Source organism: Bos mutus, chromosome 14 (assembly GCF_027580195.1).
Source record: "Bos mutus isolate GX-2022 chromosome 14, NWIPB_WYAK_1.1, whole genome shotgun sequence".
NCBI lineage: Eukaryota > Metazoa > Chordata > Mammalia > Artiodactyla > Bovidae > Bos > Bos mutus.
The window spans coordinates 70299422-70317149 of NC_091630.1; the positions used below are offsets into that span (position 1 = coordinate 70299422).

Here is a 17728-nt window from a genome sequence, read left to right on the forward strand (position 1 = left end):
AGCACCATCTCCACCGCCTCCACCACTCAGCACCATCTCCACCGTCTCCACCACCAGCACCATCTCCACCACCAGCACCATCCCACCGCCTCCACCACCAGCACTATCTCCACCATCTCCATCACCAGCACCATCTCCACCATCTCCACCACTCAGCACCATCTCCACCATCTCTATCATCATCACCACCAGCACCATCTCCACCACCAGCACCATCTCCACCACCAGCACCATCCCCACCACCAGCACCATCTCCATCACCAGCACCATCTCCACCGCCTCCACCACTCAGCACCATCTCCACCGTCTCCACCACCAGCACCATCCCCACCACCAGCACCATCTCCACCGTCTCCACCACCAGCCCAGCACCACCATCTCCCACAGCACCATCTCCCCAGCGCAACCATCTCCCCAGCGCCACCATCTCCCCATCCACCACCATCTCCCCCAGTGCAACCAACTCCCCACCCACCACCATCTCCCCTGCGCAACCAACTCCCCACCCACCACCATCTCCCCTCCCACCATCTCCCCCAGCACCACCATTTCCCCCACCACCACCATCTCCACCACCAGCACCATCTCCACCATCTCCACCACCATCACCATCTCCACCATCTCCACCACCATCACCATCTCCACCGTCTCCACCACCAGCACCATCTCCACCACCAGCACCATCTCCACCATCTCCACCACCAGCACCATCTCCACCGTCTCCACCACCAGCACCATCGCCACCGTCTCCACCACCAGCACCATCTCCACCGTCTCCACCACCAGCACCATCTCCACCACCAGCACTATCTCCACCATCTCCACCACCAGCACCATCTCCACCATCTCCATCACCAGCACCATCTCCACCACCAGCACCGTCTCTACCACCAGCACCATCTCCACCATCTCCATCACCAGCACCATCTCCACCGTCTCCACCACCAGCACCATCTCCACCGTCTCCATCACCACCACCATCTCCACCGTCTCCACCACCAGCACCATCTCCACCACCAGCACCATCTCCACCGTCTCCACCACCAGCACCATCTCCACCACCAGCACCATCTCCACCGTCTCCACCACCAGCACCATCTCCACCGTCTCCACCACCAGCACCATCTCCACCATCCCCACCACCAGCACCATCTCCACCACCAGCACCATCTCCACCGTCTCCACCACCAGCACCATCCCCACCACCAGCACCATCTCCACCACCAGCACCATCTCCACCATCTCCACCACCAGCACCATCCCCACCACCAGCACCATCTCCATCACCAGCACCATCTCCACCACCAGCACCATCTCCACCGTCTCCACCACCAGCACCATCTCCACCGTCTCCATCACCAGCACCATCCCCACCACCAGCACCATCTCCACCGTCTCCACCACCAGCACCATCCCCACCACCAGCACCATCTCCACCGTCTCCACCACCAGCACCATCCCCACCACCAGCACCATCTCCACCACCAGCACCATCTCCACCACCAGCACCATCTCCACCACCAGCACCATCTCCACCGTCTCCACCACCAGCACCATCTCCACCATCTCTATCATCATCACCACCAGCACCATCACCACCACTCCCCTCTTGTATTAGCCTCTGGGTAGAGGGCCCTGCCAGTCAGGGCAGGCAGTTGGGAAGAGCTGGAGGAGGCGCAGGCCTGAGGTCCTGCCGCGGTCTTTGCGTGTCGCGTGACCTCGCACAGCTGGCTTGCCATCTCTGAGCCTCAGTTTCCCCACCTTTAAGAGTAGGATTATGCTCCCTGACCTGTCTGTTTTTCCATGTTGCTTTGAGAGTGAAATAAATTGAACTATCTGAAGGTGTTATGTAAATTTTGAAGTGCTGAGCAACTGTTATTCTTTCTTCTCAGTATATAAAGACCATTTCCCTCTCTTGGCCCCCCTCCCAGCAACCACATACTTGCCGGGTCTTGGGAGTGCTGCAGTTCCAGGAACCAACTCCAGGAGCTGGAAGAGGGATGCCACCTTTGACTGGAATGCAAACAACATGCAAGTGAACACGCGAATCCCCAGGGAGCCTCTGGGAGAGCCGCACCTGGCCCTGGTTGGGCTGCCCTGCCCTGGTCTGGTTCAGGACTGGCGGGGGGAGGACAGGGCTGCGGGGATCCAGGGGGAACAGGGCTGGGCGGAAGGAGAGGCTTAGAAACCTCTGCCTGTGACAGAGAACACAGCAGGTCAGTGTGCTCGCCACGTCTCTGCTCCACATGGTGTCCACGTGTCTCCCGGAGGTGCCAGCCTCCCTCTTTCATCTCAGGTGTGGCATCCGTCCCACTCCCCGACCCCCTTCTCGCTCTTCCCTCTGCCCTTCCAGCACTTTCCACAGGGGCCCTGGACTCTCTCTCCACCGCCAGCGCTTGGGCTCCGACAGCGAGACCAACAAGAGCCCACACCCACAGTCCCGTCTCACAGTCCCAGGGAGTCACCTGATGGACCGGGGGTCAGAGGCCACTCCCTGAGAGACCACGGTGTGGAACTGTGCGTCTGTCTTCCTCCACACACCTGTCTGTCGTGCTGTGCAGCACCCAGGCTGGAGTGTCCTGCGGTGCCCAGACCAGTCCTCCTGCCCAGTGGCAGCCGGAGCTCGTGAGGCCTCCTGGTGAAGCCATGGTGATGGGACTTCGGGGGCTGCAGGGAGGACCCATGTGGAGACCTAAGTGGTGTCTAGGTTCTCTGTGGACACCAGGGCCTCCTTGGCCCTCAGAGGCGGTGAGAGCTGGGGAATATGCCTGTCTCGGGGACCTGGGCAGGGTGCTGGGTCGTGGGGGAGAACTCGGCCTGTGACCCAGAGGGGCAAGGGGGCTGAGTCATCACCCATGCCGCTAGGAGCCTGCTGGGCACCACGTGTGGTGGGCGAGTGTGTAGAGCCGGCCAGGCCACCTTGAGCCTTGGCTCCATCAGCTCTCGATCTCTGCTATTGCCTGTATTGATTTTCACTGCACTGTTTATTCAACGCTTAATCTCTGTCCACTGAAAGCCCCCAGAGCAGCGCCGTGTCCGCCCTCCCAAGGGCTCACTCAGCCCGGGGGAGGGCCTGGTGGAAGCCGGGCGCTGCTGGCCAGCCTCTCTGGGAACCAGAAGTGCAGGGCTGGGGCACACAGGTGCCAGCCTGTAAGAGGGGTCCAAGAAAACCCATCAAGTGGCCGCAGTGGATGGTCATCCTCAGGGTTGACCAGGGAGGGTCGGGGCTCAGTCAGGATGGTGAGGACTGGAAATGGCGCTTTGGAAGTGTCCAGGGTTCGAGCCAGGAGCTACATGTAAGGACCCTGCCTTCGCTGTCTGCACTGTCAATCTTGAAGACCCTCCCTCTTTTTGAAGAAGAAGTCCATGACTCTAGGTCCCACCTGGTCAGAGGAAAGACTTTGGTGTCAATCCTGGCTGTGTGAGCTCAGGCCAGTCACACCCTCTCTCTGAGCCACGAGATTTCCCATTTCCAAGAGGCACCGTGCCCTGTAGCCCCTGGAGGTTGCAGAAGGAGACACAGAGTGGAGTGGTCTTGGCAGCATGGCTGCTGCGGACATGTGGGGAGCATGGCCACCGGCTGCCCACTTGCCGGGTCTCAGAGACCCTATGGGCTCCCCAGTTGGCCCCAGCCCGGACCCTTGCAGCAGCAGCAACAACGCCTGTTATGGGCTGGAGCCTCCTCGCCTCTCCCTGACCTGCATTTCCTTGGCCCTGCCGCCCACAGGGGTGTTAGGAAAACCCGCCAATCGCGCCGGTTCTCACCCGAGAGTTGTGAGAACGAGTGGTTGAAAATAGCCCGAAACTACCCGGCCTCCTCCTCCCCTGGGAGGGCAGGGCAGGCGAGGGGTGCCAGGCAGGGCACTCCGGTTACATAAGCTCAGTGTCCTGGGCTCCCTGGGAGAAGGCCGAGGACTCAGCACCATGGCCAGGAAACCAGGCATCCAGGGCCCGGGAGGTGGGCCCCTTGGGCCTGCGGGAGGCAGCTGGCCACGCAGACTGAGGACTGAGGCCTGAGGGCTGGGTGGAAGAAACTCTTCAAGCACTTGGTCCCGAGTCCCCCAGACAGAAGACCCATTCCCCCCAGAAGTCTGCCTGGGTCCTGCCTGATGGGCTCAGCCGGGGCCTTCACCTCTCCTCGCCTTCCCTGCAGAAGGGCTGTCCCGGCCCCGAGCTGGGCTCAGCAGAGTCCAAAGTGGGGCTGGCTGCTCCCCCACTCTGCCCCTGCCTGTCTGCTCCCTGCTCGGGAGGCGTGGGCCCCTCCTAGATACCCACACCCCAGCACCACCTGGGCTTTGACACCAGCAAGGGAAGAAAGCGCCTTGCCTGGCTGAAAGTGCCCTGCCAGGGGGCCTCCAGCTTTTCAGCCTGGTGTCCCCCACCCCAACTGCCAAGTGGACCCCTCCATCTGAGATTTCCTCATCAGGCACGCCTGGCGTTAGGCAGAGGTGGGGAGCTGGGATCAGATGGAGGGCCGGGGTCGAGGCTGCAGCAAGAGGGCTTAAGGTCAGGTGCGGGAGGAACTTCCAAAGGGCAAGTGTTACAACTGCTGGAGTCGCAGGCAGCTTTCCCCCCACCTCCTGCCCTGCCAGCCCCGGGCCCATCACTCAGCCCCGCGTAGGTGGTGGCCGGGGGCCCACGGGGCAGGGGCACCCTGAGGGCGTGCGCAGTGGTCCACAGGACATTGGTTCCGTGGCGCTGAGGCAGGCGGCAGGAGCTGAAGGCCCTGGGGCCAGAGGGGGCGAAGCCGTGGGCAGCCGACCGCCATCTGCCGCCGTCACGCCCGCTGACCCCGAGGGCCTGGAGGCAGGGGTCCCACCCTGCGGCTGCGCTGAGTCAGTGCGGAGAAGCAGGTGGGAGGGGGCAGGAGCTGGGCCCAGGCCAGGAGGTTTGGCACCAGAGAGCAGGAAAACTGGGGCTCTGACGTGGAGCCCACACCTCCATCGGAACTGGCCATCTGTGCCAGGCCCGCCTTGATTTACTCACTCAATCCTGACAAAGACCACACAGTGGGTGCCGTTATTGTCCCCGGCACACAGATGAAGCGGGCACAGAGGAAGCAGTTGCTTGAGGTCACACAGCTAGAGGCCGGGGCCGTCAGGATACAAACCAGACCCTGGTCTGGCTGCAGCCACTGTGCCGACCTGCCCTGAGGACTCCCCACTCTCACCTGGAGGCTGACGTGGGGAAGGCGAGATGCCAGGCGGCTCGCCAGCTCTGCTGTGAAGCCTGGAGCCACAGGTCGCGTGCTCATTGGAGTCCAGTTAATGACAAATCCCAGGCCGCCTCCGGCCCAGAGCCCTCCCCAGGGGGAGCCTCAGGACTCCTGGAGGCCGGGAAGACAGGCCACCATGCAGTAGGGCAGTCCCCAGCCACAAGTGGTTATTTAGGTGAAACTAGTGAAAAGTAAGTAAAATTAAAACTTCAGTTCCTCGAGCACACGAGCCACATTCCTGACACTCAGTAGCCAGTGGCCAGTGGTGGATGTGCTGGTCAGCCCCGCACAGAACATGGCCACCACCCAGCTCTGTAGAGCCATCTGGAGACCAGCCTTCTCTGCCCTTTGCCCCCGCCCCCACCCCAGGACCCCTGGCCCAGGAATGAGCAGCCTGAGCAGGGTGGGTGTGGAGGTCAGTCCCTGGGGCCCTCTCACTGCTGGACTCTGGCTACTCGCGCTGATTCTGGCCCTGAACTTGGTCTCCAGGACACAGACCCCAGCTGGGTCGCTGCTGTGTGTGCAGACCTGGCTGAGGCTGGGGCAGGACGATGGTTCGCGGAGGACTGTGGATGTCTGGGCGGCCGGGGCAGGAGGGTTGGTCACTGACTGCCCACCTGCCCTGGCCCACCTGAGATGCTGGCCCATGCCTGCCAAGGGGAGATCACCAGTCACCCAGCTCTGGGCTGGCCGGGGGTGCAGGAGGGTTGGTCACTGTCACTGGGCCCAGGGAGGGTGGGACCCTTGTCCTGGCCTGTCTGGGGCTTGCAGGTGGCCATGCCAGCACCCTCCACCTCCCCCTGTCTGGGGGAATAGTGTTTCCTCTGAGGGGCCATGCCTGCCAAGGGGGAGATCAATCAGGGCTCAGTGTGGGACCAGGGTCAGGGCTCAGAGTGTGACCAGGGTCAGGGCTCAGGTCAGGGCTTGGAGTGTGGCCAGGCTCAGGCTAATCCTGTGATCAGGGTCAGGGCTCAGAGTGTGACCAGAGTCAGGGCTCAAAGTGTGACCAGGGTCAGGGCTCTGAGTGTGACCAGGGTCAGGGCTCTCAGAGTGTGACCAGGTCAGGGCTCAGAGTGTGACCAGGGTCAGGGCTCAAAGTGTGACCAGGGTCTGGGCTCTCAGAGTGTGACCAGGTCAGGGGCGAGGAGGGGGCTAGGCAGGACCCATGCACTGAGAAGAGGTCCTGTCTCAGGGGACAACCTCCTGTGCTGAGGCCACCTTGGACTACTACAAGCTGTAGCCCCACCCTCCGCACCAGATGGCCTGAGCAAATTTCAGGAACAGTGGCCCTTGGCTCAGAAGTGTAGAATCCTGGGATATTTGGGCTGCAAGAAACCTTCACCCCCTTCTGTCACGGTCCTCATGGCTGCTGAAGCCCCAGTGGGGCCAGTGCAACTCTGTTTCAGGACTTCAGCTGGGGTCCCAGGAGCAGGGGGCAGCCTTCAGGAGGGGAACTGTCTGGGGTCTGGATCAGGAACTGGGGAGAGGAGACCCTTTTCTAGAAAGGACAAAGAGTGGAGGGAGGCGAGGAGGGGTAGGCAGGACCCCACTGAGAAGTCCTGTCTCAGGGGACACCGCTTCGCACCAGATGGCCTGAGTGGAGGGGACCCCAACCTTGCCCTGGGAACCCCCGTCGGGGGTCCCAGAGCAGAGGAGCGTGGGATGGCTGCTACCCTCCTCCATGGGTGCAAGGAGGGCTGTGGCAAAGCGGCAGCTGAAATCCTGACTCAGAGCTGCAGGCACCCTTGGCGCGGTCCATGGCCTAATAGCAAAGGCCCCCTGGTGGCCACAGGCTGCTAGTGCAGAAAGGAGAGCGAAGCAAAGGCTGAGGCCCTGAGGGTCTGGGCCGGGAAGGGTGGGAGCGGCAGCCCCCCAGGGGCACCGCCTCTGCCTCCTCCCTCAGTTCAAAGACTCTGGGGAGAAGGTCCTCTCCCCGGGGATGAAGGGGGAGGGATACAGCTGCCCTGGGGGTGGACTGGGAAAGGGGCCTCCTCTGCCCTCTGATTGCCTTGGGGACCGTGTCTCTCTAGCTCTTCTGACCAGCCCTTCAGGATGCCCCCGATAGAGCCTCAGTCCACAGGCTGCCCTTCCCAGAGGGACTGGTCTGCACGGAGCTGCCCCTGATGAGGTGAGCCACGTGCCGTGGCTGGTGATGGCGCTGTAGAGGTCCTGCTTGGGGGTTACAGTGATGGCCATGGGGAGAACTGTGAGGGGCTACATGCTAATGTTCAGGCTGAGTATGGTGACAGCGACTGTGAATTAATGGTTGATGGTGACAGTGATGACACCCTGATGGAGCCTTCTGGGAAGAAGCTAAAAAAAGCCGACAGTTGGACCAGATGTTGGGCTTGGGCCGCAAAGGCATTGGTGGCTGGCTAAGACGAGAAATGTGTATACTATTGCATATTCAGGAAGACTCAACGAGGATTTTGCATTCAGAGTGGACCACAAGTTATGAAAAAGACGCGAGGGGCTGGGAGGCATAAATGTCCTAGTAGAGAAGGACCCTGAAGTAATCTCCCTGAGGTCCTTTCTCCGAGATGCTGTGTTTCATTTTAGGGAGGCCCCCTATGGGTATCTGGCCAAAGGCCTCAGAAGAAGGGGGACTATGGTCACTTTAAGATGAGAGATGAAGCAGCTAAAGGGGCATCTCCCCCAGTTTATGGACAAACAAAACCTGTGTATGGGACTGGGATGCTCCCACTGTCACCGAGTCAAAGGAGGGTGCGTGGAGGACATGAATGTGGGCAAAACGACTGAGGACGCCCCTCAGGGAGTGGTGCTTCTAACCCTCCGGGCTCTTCTCTCGGGCCCCTCCCTCAGTGCCTCTCAGAACAGAGCCCCCTGAGGAAAGACTGGACAAACCCAACCTGAGCCGTTCAAGCTGGGCCTCCCGGTGTCCGCCAACCTCTGAGCCTCAGGGACGCGGGCCTGGGTCTGTTCTTTGGCTTCTGTCCTGCGCTTCCCTCATCCCATCTCCCCTCCTGCACCTATCCACGCACCTTCCTTGCAACTGCATGGCCCAGCCATCTCTTCCGCCCTCCACTCAGGTGCCATTCGCCCAGTTATGCCGCCACCTCTCCTGCCCGTCTTCTTCCACCTGGTTCCTCCATCCATCCACCCACCCTCCATCCTTCCATCCATCACATCGCCCATCTCTCTAGGCATCTGTCCTTCCACGCATCCCCTCCCGCACCTCCTCGACCGAAGCCCACTTACCTCATCCGCCCTTCCACCCAGCCCGTCCTCTCTGGCACCTCTGCGCCCCGTCGGGGCACAACCCCGTACAACTTCCTTCCCTCCATCCATCTGCCCTGCCTGTCCATCCACCCACCCGTCAGTCCACTCGCCCAGTCGGCCCGCGGCAGCCACTCCTCGGCTCCCGGGAGAGGCAGAGAGCTGAGACCCAACTCCTGGTGTTGCTGCTGCATGGGGCGGGCGCCGGGCTTCCCCCGGTGCGCGCGTGTGTGCGTTCATCCGTACCCCCCACCGCCCCACCACCTCTCCCCTCCCCCACACCCCGCCCCCCGCTCGCGCTCCCCTCTCATGTGTGATCTGGAAGCTCTAGAAAGCCTGATGTAATCCGTAATGCAGTCTCTGGCTCCCGATTCGGGATCCAGTTTCAGAGCGAGAGATTGGGGAGCGCCGGCAGCCCGGTGGGGGAAGGAGCCCGCCTCTCTCCTCCTCCTTCTCGCCGTCCTCGGCCTCCTCCTTCCTTCCCCGCGCCGCCCCGCCCCCGGCTCGGCTCGGCTCGCCCCCCCCTCAGGAAGGGGAAAAAAGGCGAGAGGAGCGGGCCAGGAGAGAGGAGCCGAGCGGCGGCGGCGGCGGCCGGAGAGGGAGCGGCGGGCGCGGCGTTGGCGGCGGCCCCGGCGGAACGAGCGTGGAGCCGGCGAGCCGGGAGCACAGGCGGCCGCGCCGCGTTCTGGCCGGGCCCGGGCCCGCGCGCCCCGCATCGCCCGCAGCCCGGGCATCCGGACCTCCCGGGCGTCCGGGGGGCGCCCGCAGGCGGGGGGAGGGGAGGGGGCCTGCGCGCGCCGGCGAGTGTGCTCCCGGGGGCGTCCCGGCTAGGCCTGGAGCGGGCCGGGGGTGGCGGCGGCAGGAGGAGCCCCCGCTCCGGTCGGGCGCCCGGCTCGGCCGCCGGCGACGCGGGGCGCTCCTGGGGATTTGCAACTCGCCCGATCAAGTCTTCGCCAGCGGGGCCGCTGCTGCCGGGGAAGGTAAGGAAGGCTCTGGCGGGGGGCTGGGGACTGGGGACGCGGCGAGAGGGGGCGCAGCGAGGGTGGGAGGGGGGTCGGGGGAGGGGCGGACGCCCGGACTTCCTAACTTCGCCGTTTGGGGCTTCGTAGCTCCGAGGTTGGCGCTCCGAGCTCGGACGCCCCCCCCCCCCCCCCTGCCTCCTCCGGCGGCGGCGACGGAATCTGGCAGGTCTCCGCGCGCCCGCACCGGGCGGGTTGAGGAGGGGGCGACCTGGACGTGGGAGAGGTTCCTCGGCGCTGCTCGGCTCCCCCGAGTCCACACACCCGCAGCCTGGCCGGGGTGGCAGGCCAGGCTGAGGAAGACAGCCCTCCCCGTCACATGCACAGAGCCAGGGCCGGCTGGGGAAGGCGTTCCCCTTGTGTCCCCGACCCACACGGGCGCTGGCAGGGGTCTCTGGAGCCCCAGAGGTGCCCCGCAGCCACACACTGACCCAGGTAGGTTCAGGAGAGACACCCCGGTGTGTCCCCCTTCCCCTCATCACACCCAGAGCCCCTAAACCCCTGTAGGGGCCCGAGATGTCCTCCCCGCACGCACAGGCTCTCCCTCGCAGCCTCCGGTAGACGCGGCACCGGCGGCGGACACTCCCTGGAGGTGCTCTTGCACCCAGATGGTCAGAGGGCTACCCTAGCACCGTCCGGCCCCCTACACACACACACACACACACACACACACACACACACACACACACACACAACGCCCTGACTCGTTCCATTCTGATCTTTTCCACTCGCTCGGACAGGCCGCGCGGATAAGCGGATCCGAACTTTGGGTCGGCCCTGCGCCCTCTCCGCGCGAAGCGGCGAGGGCGGGCGCCGGGCACTCCTCGGTCCCCATTCCCAGCGGGCCGAGGCCGTCGGTCCTCGTCGGCCGCCGCGCAGCTGCCTCGAGGAACTAGCCTGGCCCCCGCCCCCTCCCGGGCAGGTTGGGGCTCTGGGCCCGGCCGGCCGCCCTCTCCCGCCAGTCCCCGCGGCCCCCTGGGCAGGGCACAGCGCGCCTCGGGCCTGCTTCGGGAGGGCACGGCGGAGCTGAAAATCGCCGCGAAGCTTGGTGGCCGGGAAGGCTTGTCAGAGGATGCGGCTCCGAGCCCGTGGACCGCTGCCGGGTGCGGCGGCTCCCGCTGGGTCACTTCCCAGGCAGCTCAGAGGGAGCGCCCGTTCCAGCACCCTGGCCCCGGCCCGCTGGGCACCTTACCCTCCCCACTTTTATTTTCGGCTTCCAAGTTTCTTGGCGTGCAGGGAGCCAGGATGGACACAGACAAGTCCTAACCCACCCCTGCTTCAGCGCCCTTTCCCTCCGCGCGCTCCCGTCACGGCCCTTTCATTCCCCCGGGTCAGGGCCGAGAATTCCTTAGCAGCTACTCCCGAGGAGTTGAAATGTGTGCAGGTGTGTGGGTGGGCAGGGGGCGCGCACCCCCCTCCCCAAGCAGCCAATTGGCAAACGTGTTGGGAAGGGGGCTGGGAAATCTGCGCTCCCAACCCACCCTCGGGACCTAAGGGGACCCCCAGCGCCTTCCCTCACAGACACAAACACACGCCCCCTCCGAGCAGCGGCCGTGCGGGCGGGATGGGGGCGAACGGGAGGCCGGGGTCTCTTTTCATATCCGGAGGTGGAATACCGTGTATTGGGGGTCTGAGGAGGCGGCCATAGCGTCTCCTAGAGTCTGCAGCCTTCTATTCCTCGGCGACCCTCGCCGCCGCCGAGGCAGGGAGGGAGGTCGAGGGAGAGAGCCTCCCTCGCCCCCGCAGGTGGCCGCGAAACTCTGCGTCCGGACGCCCGGGTGCGGCCGGGTCCGGCTTTGAGGACCCCAGCAAGGTCAAGCAGACGAGGAGGGGGTGGGGGCTCCCGGGCGCGCCCCCGCCCGCGCAGTGTCAGGGCCACTCAGGGGTGGGGCCGCCCGCCGATCAGTCCGGACCGCCCGCCGCCCGCGCCGCGTCCCCGGAGGCGAACGTTGCGCGTTCCGGGATCCCGGAGCGCCCAGCCCCGCGCGCCCTTCCTCTCGGCTCGCTAGCTCGCTCTTGCTCGGCGCTGCTTTCAGACTTGTTGCGCCTGGATCTGGGGGGCGGGGGGCCGGCCTGGGAGTCCCGGAACCCGAGCGGAGGGAGGCCGAGAGCGAGGCCGGCGGGAATGCGCCAGGGCGGCGCGCGGCTCCGCCGGCGGGCGCGGCGCGGAGGCTCGAGCGCGGAGTTTGCCGCCTCCGATCCCGGGGAATGGAGCTTGTCCCCGCCGCGCTCCCGCGCGGGGGCAGAAAAGGGGATTCGCCGCCCTCGGCATCACGCCACTCTGCTCGGGACCCAGGGTCGGCAGGGGACGCAGCCAAGTTGGGGGGCCCTGCCTCGCCCGCAGGCTTCGGCCCCTCTCCGGCCTCGGTGGCCGCGTCCGTGAAATGGGGGCGAGGGGGAGGCTCTGGGGGCCCTTCCGGCCCAGGCCCTCGGCGCTCTCCCGGACATTCGATGCGCTGGGCCCGCAGCGGGCTGGGCCCGCAGCGTCCCGGGCCCGCAGCGTCCCCGCCGGCCGTGTCCGGAGGCAGCTGGGCGCCTGCGGACGCGCGGTCTCGGGGCCGGGCAGGAGGCGGCGTCGGCGGGGCCGGACGAGCGGCGGGGTGCGGGCAACCTCCCTCGGCATCCTCGCCCCCTGGCCGGCCCGCCTGGCCCGGGCCCGCCTCCGGAGCGGGTCCTGAGGGCGAGTCCGCCCCCTGGGGACGCCTCCAGCTCCGGCCGGGGCGGCGGGCGCCGGGCTGCGGTGGCGGCGGCGGCGGAGGGCGGCGCGCTGCCCCGAGCGGCCGAGAGAGGGCGCCCGCGCCACCGGCCGCCTGCCCGCCCCTTCCGTCTCGTCCGCGGCCGGGGCGCCCGCCCCATCCCCGCAGCCCGGCCGCCCCCGCCTCTCGGCGGGCCCTAGGCTCCCTTGTCAGGGCCCGAGTGCATTCAGCCGCCTCCCCGCACTCGCCGTGCCCGCGTGCCCGGTGCACGGGAGTGAGGAGCGCGTTTGGGTACCTGTGTGCCACGCGTGCACGTGCGTGTCCGGCCGGCAAGCTGGCGGCTTGTGTGGGCAGGCACGCAGACTGCCACACGTGTGTGCGTGCGCGGAGCAGATCTGTGTCAATGCGCGCCCGGGATGGCAGGATTGAATCTAACCACGTTTTACCTGCGGCAGGTCCTGTGGCGGCGTGCAAGCCGTGGCCCCCTCAAACCTAAACCCGGAGGGTTGGTTAGCTTCGTGCATCCCGACTGACCCACTCTTGCCCACTGTCCTCTGGAACTCTCTGGCCTCCAGCCCGCGTGGCTGCGGCCGTGCTACCGGTCAGAGCAGCGATTTCTAGGTAGACATATGGCCTGGATACCCTTGTGTATAGCCTGCACACATGTAGTGAAAGTACAGGTGCCCACGTGGACACGTGTGCACTGGGAGTGCAGCTTGGGCAAGGCAGAGGGCGTGCCCTGCCATGTGAAGGCTAGTGGGAATAAGGCAGGGAAGAGACCCTGCTCAGTTCAGTGAATGGGCTCTGGCATGGAAGACAGCAGCCTGCAGGAGGCCAGAGGTAGGGGTCTCCGAGAGCCCTCTATGGGGAATGGCAGCTAAACCAGGAGAAGAGGGGTGGAAGTGGTGAGGATGGTCTCACACCAGAGCAGCCATGCAAAGGCCCTGTGGCAGGTGTGAGGCGTAGGCAGCTCATGTGCAGGAGCTGGAGAGATGAACAGCAGGACTGGGGCTCCAGAGGGAAGGGAGCCAGAACCCAGAGCCCTGCAGGCCTTGGGCTGTGTCTTGGGAATAGTGGGGACTATGGCAGGGGAGGGGAGTGGTCCTAGACTGAGGTCGTGACCTGCCCCAATGGCCAAGGAGATGGTAGGTGATCCTGGGGGGCAGCGTCTGCCCACAAGCACAGTGGACTCCAGGCTCCTCTTGTCATCCAGATACCACCCAAGACCCCCTTCAGTGTGTACCACAAACAGACCCACAACACAAATACGAGTGTGCACTGCCCTGGAAGCTGGGCCCCATGGTGGACATTCATGTCTGGGGCTGTGGCATTGCTCTGAGGATACCGAGCAGAGGGTGCTGGGGGAACCCCTCTTCCCACTCTACGTTGTTGGGAAAGCAAGGCCCAAGAGGGGAAGAGCTTCCCCCTGATTCCCAGCCTGGGCCTCAGCGGCAGAGTACAGAGGCACGAGGCCTCCTCTGCAGGGCGAGACGCGGCAGGAGACCCGGGACCCTTGGCCGTGGCCGCTGCCACAGAGGAGTTCGGATCCCTGGGTTCGGATTCCTTTCTACTGGAGCATCCGGAGCCTTCCCTGTACCCAGTGTCCCCCTGGCTCACAGGGTGGCGGGAATCGGGGCTCCTTCCTGCCTGCAGCCACCATTCCCTCCGCTTTTTCTTATTAATTCATTTCTACTTGGGCTTCCCAGGGGACGCTAATAGTAAAGAACCTGCCTGCCAGTGCAAGAGACATAAGAGATGTGAGTTCGATCTCTGGGTCGGGGAGATCCCCTGGAAGAGGGCATGGCAACCCACTCCCAATATTCTTACCTGGAGCATCCCTTGGACAGAGGAACCTGGAGGGCTACCATCCATGGGGTTGCAGAGAGTTAGACCTTCCTGACGCATGCACCTGGAAGGTGACAAGCAATGGGAGCAGCCCTAAAGGGCTAGAGTGCAGAGGGAGTCTCCTCGCCCTAGACCCCAGGTCCTCCTGTTAAGGTGTCCCTGTTATCCTTCCAGAATGTTCTGTGCCTTTACAAGCATAAAGTGCTTTAGACAATGGAATCCGCCTGCGTGCGGCAGGAGGCCCTGGCTCACCCCTTGGCTGTCTCATCCCCAAACCTCACTCCCACTGTTGCCCCCACGCCTCCTCCCCTCACCTCCCATCCCCCGCAGCACCCCCACCCTCGCCTTTGACTCTCCAGCAGGTCCCTGCCCGTGGGGTCTGTGTGCATCCTCCGGGGTTCACTTGGGGTGGGGTCCCTGCTGAGTGACCGGGTGACTGCGGGAGCAGAGAGGCCTCCAGGGCAGGAGGTTTCCAGGGCCTCAGAGGCTGTGATGGATGGCGAGATGAGGGCCAGGTTGCCCCCGTCCCTCACGGGGTGGCTGGTTTTGGGGTGCTGACTTTCAGCTGAGACTCGGCTGAGGGGTCCCCAAGGTGAGAGGAGAGGCAGAGGACCTGAGGAGCTGGCAGGCAGGGGCCTCGGAGCTCCATGCGTGGCCCAGGTGGCCTGGCCAAGTCACTGGGGTCAGGGGGTGATGGTGGGGGGCCCGCCCCCTGGAGCCGGTGGCCAGGGCTGGCGGAGCCTCCCTGCCGCCTGGCCTATGGAGTTTGGACAGGCAGTGTAGGCGCCGCCCTGGGCAGTCGGGGCTGCCAGCCCGCTTGTCCAGGCGGATGCAAGTGAGGTCAGAACGTAGAGAGCGCTGTCCCTGCCCCCAGCCCAAGCCCTGACCCTCCGGGTCCCACCAGTCCCTGTGCAACCCGCAAGGGCACATGTCCCTCTGGCTTGGCCCAGCCCTGGTTTCGGGGTCAGCCTCCTCCCCAGAGCTCGCCCTGGGCCACAGGTCAGCTTGCCCCCCTCGCTGCCCACCCAGCCCCAGCTCTCAGGGTGCAGCTGGTGGTGGCGCTGGGCGCGGCCCACACTCTGCCATCATTCCTCCCCTCAGCCCTCCTGGAGATGGGGAAGAAGGTGTCTGTGGGTGCCGGAACCTTGGTACCTTTAAGCACCAAGTGCTCAGGCTCCTCTCAGACAGCATGTCCTGATGCAGCCGCTGGTGCCATGGGGCGGGGCGGGGCTGTCGAGAGCCCCGAGACCTAGGCTCCCTGAAGCGTGTCCAGGTTAAGCACCCCTTCCTCTGTTCTCGCCCCTCCCACCACCCCATGCTGTCAGGGACACCCTGACACCCCTGGGACACCCCCGGGACCTCCGCGTCATCGGCCCAGCCACAAGGGCCCTTCCTGACCGCCTCTTCCCATCTTGCCACCATCCCCACCCCGTCCTCGTGTGACCTTGGACCGCTGACCTTGGATGAGCCCCTCTTGCTGAGAATTCCGGGAACAGACCCTGGCGTGGGGCGTGGGTGGAGCGTCACCCGTGGCTAGCAGCTGAGCGGGCGAGGACACCGTGTCTCCCTCGGGGAGCACGGGCTTCCTCTCGGTACCAAGCAGGGGGACGCAGAGAGGAGAGGCAGGGACATAGGTCGCAGCCAGAATCTCGGGAGCCTCCCCTCCTTGGGAGAGCTCCCTGCCCCCGAGGGACGCCCAGCTGAAGGGGCTGATGCTCTCACTGTCCCCGCCCGGGACTCCGCAGAGTGTGTCTGTGCAACACAAGAGCACTGTGTGTGCGTGTGCGTGTGCCCTGGTCGCAGGACGTGGTGGGAGCTCGCAAGGGTGCGTCTGTTCTTGGGAGGCCCCGCAGGCTCAGGTATCGCTTTCCAGGGCAGCCACCCTGCCTGTGACCCAAAGGCTCATGACCCGAAGGACCACACGTGTCTGCCCGGCGGGGGGTGGGGGTGGGGCAGAGCTGCTCAGAGCGGGCGGGTGTGAGCACAGGCCCAGAGCGCGGAGCGTGGGGTGTCTTCAAGGCCTGCGAGTGGCCTGGGGTGACAGGCTCTTGGGAAGGAGAGGCGTGATGAGAGTGCAGGTCTGGACGGGGCAGCCTGGAGCAGAGCCAGCCCAGGACAAGGCTCCTCTCTCCGCCCCAGCACTGGACCTTCCGGCCGGGCCGCCTTTCTCTTTCCTCCGGGGCGGCTCTGCCTGGCTCCCGGCCAGGTTCCCCTGGTGCCCCGGTGCCCAGGCTGGCGGGCAGGGGAGGGAGCCTCCCCACTGGCAGCCCAGCCCCGCCCGGCACCCGCGCCCCTGGACCTGGGGACCCTTCCTGGTCTGCTTCCCCTCTCTGCTGGGAGGACGACGCGGCCAGGCCCCCTCGGGGCAGGCCTGGGATGCCCCACAAGTCGGCTGGGGTGCTCAGGACGCTGGCTGGCCACACATGGGCTAGGAGTGGGGGCAGGTGGTGGTCATGGGGCTGGGGGCCAGGGTCTCCTAGCAGACCACCCCCGGTTCTGCTCGTAAACGGAGGCCTGCCCCGGCTCCCAGCCCCTCCCTATGGCCCGCACCACTGAGACCGCTTGGGCAGGCTGTCTGGGGTCTGTGACCGGGGTTGCCCAGTGGGGCTGCCTGTGCCTCTGGGAAACTAGCTGCCTGACCTGCCATGGCCCAGGAGGGACCTGTGGGGGCCCTGGGCATCCCACGGGGGGAGGGCGGGGTGCTCAGGCGCCCTTAGGTGGCCTCTCGCAGCCCTGCCCACCCACCAGCCTGCGGGCCGCCGTCCGTGCCGCGGCTGCCCACCCGCCCCTCCCCCAGGGCAGCCTTCTCCAGGACACAGGCGGGCACTGTTCAGGGGGCCGGCCGGGACAACAGAGCGCCTTTGTGGCTGGTGTCTGGGGATGCCATTGGTGGCCTGGGGTGGGTGGGGAGGGGACGGCAGGGCCAGGAGGGGAGCGAGGGGCCCAAGGATGGAGGTGCGGCTGGAAAATCCCGGAGCCTGGTGGGCCAGCATCAAGCCTGGTGGGCCAGCATCGAGCCCACGCCCCTGTGGGCAGGGAACCTGGGGCACCCTGGTTTCTGATGGCAGGCAGGGGCTGGACAGTCCACCTGGGCACGGATGCATCTGAGACATGGTGGGAGGTGGGTGGGGCACCCCTCAGCAGATTGGTGACCCCTCCAGCTGTGATGTGGGGCTGACACTGTTCCTGCCTCGCAGGGGTCCCCTGAGACCCGAGACCCGGCCCGGTGTGCAGTCAGCCCTCTCTCATCACCATGACTCCAGCTCCTCCTCCCTCACCTGGCTCTCTGGGATCCCCCATCCCTCACCCAGAGGCTGCCCTGCAGGCTCCTAGAGGCCATGCGGAAGGCTCGGGGCAGAGGCTGGCCAAAGTGCTGGGGCCGGGCACTCGGCAGGCTTCCTGGCCACAGGCAGGTTGGGGAGGCGGGGACCCTGAAGGGGCTCGGGTGCCCATTGATCACTGGAACCCAGGACGGGCAAAGGGCGCTCGACGCCGCAGTGACCCCAGTCGGGATATGTGAACCCACGGACCAGACAGAGGCCTCCAGCCTCCGAGAGACAGCCACCCGTGAGGACTTCCGAGAGGAGGGGCCGGCGACCATGCCGGAGCCCAGCACTGAGGCCAGGCGCCCCTACCTCCCTCACCTTTGGTCGGTGGGCTTGTGGAGTCTGACCCGAGGGCAGGCCCAGGCTCTGGGTGTGGCTGAGGGTGGGAGC

At 65.4% G+C, this 17728-nt stretch overlaps 1 protein-coding gene across 1 annotated transcript in view; it reads left to right on the top strand.

Moving 5' to 3' along the window:
- Window positions 1-8954: 8954 nt before the first annotated feature.
- The window catches only part of ADGRB1 (adhesion G protein-coupled receptor B1), a 77645-nt gene continuing 68871 nt past the window's right edge, over window positions 8955-17728 (top strand). The window contains exon 1 of the mRNA XM_070382692.1: window positions 8955-9432. The gene's annotated coding sequence lies outside the window, so the exon portion shown is untranslated. The remainder of the gene's footprint in view (window positions 9433-17728) is intronic.